The sequence below is a fragment of the Carlito syrichta genome, unplaced genomic scaffold (assembly GCF_000164805.1).
Source record: "Carlito syrichta isolate Samal-C Ts95f unplaced genomic scaffold, Tarsius_syrichta-2.0.1 Scaffold154289, whole genome shotgun sequence".
NCBI classification, from domain to species: Eukaryota; Metazoa; Chordata; class Mammalia; order Primates; family Tarsiidae; genus Carlito; species Carlito syrichta.
The window spans coordinates 20521-22036 of NW_007098385.1; positions in this window are offsets into that span (position 1 = coordinate 20521).

The following is a 1516-nucleotide window of genomic DNA, read 5'->3' on the forward strand; positions in this document are numbered from 1 at the left end:
GTCTCACTGCCCAGGCGGGTCTCGAACCCGCGGGCTCAGGCCATCCACTCACTTCAGCCTCCCAAAGGCGCGGGCTTACAGGCTGAGCCACCAAGCCCGGCATCAATTTGTCTTTTTTTGAATCAGGTGCTCACTCTGTTGCCCAGGCTGGAGAGCCGCGGCATAATCCCTGCTCATTGCAGCCTTGACCGCCTGGGCTTAGGCAATCCTCCCACCCCAGCCTCCCAAGTTTGCTAGGACTACAGGTGTCCACCACTATGACCGCTATTTCTTAAAATTTTATTTATTTATTTATTTGAGTTGGAGTCTCACTCAGTCGCCCAGACTGGAGTGCAGTGGCCACTCTGGGCCATTGCAGGCTCGACCTGCTGGGCTCCGGCGATCCTTCCGCCTCAGCCTTCCAAGGAGCTGGAACTACAGGCGTGCGCTACCACGCCCGGCTAGTTTTTTATTTATTGTAGAGCCGAGGTCTTGCCAAGTTGCTCGGGCAGGTCTCGAACCCGTGGGCTCAGGCAGTCCTTTCGCCTCAGCCCTCCCAAAGTGCTGGGATTACAGGCTGAGCCACCGAGCCTGGCTTAATTTTCAATTTATTGTAGAGATAAGGTCTTGCCAAATTGCCCGGGCTGGTCTTGAACCCACGGGCTCAGGCAATCCACTCGCCTCAGCCTCCCAAAGTGCTGGGATGACTGGCGGAGCCACCGAGCCCGGCCAAGGGTGGGCATGTTTTTGTTTGTTTGTTTTTGAATTGGAGTCTCACTCAGTTGCCCAGACTGGAGTGCAGTGGCCGCTCCCGGCCACCGCAGCCTCTACCTGCTGGGCTCAGGTGATCCTTTCCCCTCTGCCTTCCAGGTAGCTGGAACTACAGGCGCGTGCTACCATGCCTGGCTAATTTTTTTTATTTTTTATTGTAGAGATGAGGTCTTGCCAAGTTGCCCAGGCGGGTCTCGAGCCCGCGGGCTCCGGCAATCACTTCAGCCTCCCAATGGCGCAGGATGACAGGCTGAGCCACGGAGCCCGGCTGCTGGGCATGCTTTTATGAGGTTAATTCTTCCCTGTTCCTTTGCAAACCCGGGCATGCGCGCTCACTCCAGAGAGACACGCTTACCAGGAGTGCAGCGTGGGATGTTGGGGCGTCAGGCTGTGGCCGGCCGTCAGGGAAGTCTGTCTGGTGCTCAGCCCTGTCAGGGGGCCTTGCTGTGAGGGGCCCTCTGGGAACCGTCCCCCTACCTCAAGGCACCGGGTGGGGCACTGGGCACTGGGGTCCTTATGTGGGAGCAGGAACCTCAAGGTCACGGCTCGATGGTGAACAGGCAGAACCCAGACGGTTGGATGGTGACAGGCGGATGCCAGAAGCGTAAATGGTGTGCAGGGCGGAGCCAAGATGATCAGATGAGGGGCGGGCCTGGGAGCTGGAGGACTGGGGGCCCCACCCGTCTGTTCACGGGACTCTGGCCCTGGCTCCCGGCAGTCGGGAGCACGGAGACGCCAGCCCGCCCCGCGCCCGGAGCCCTGCCTG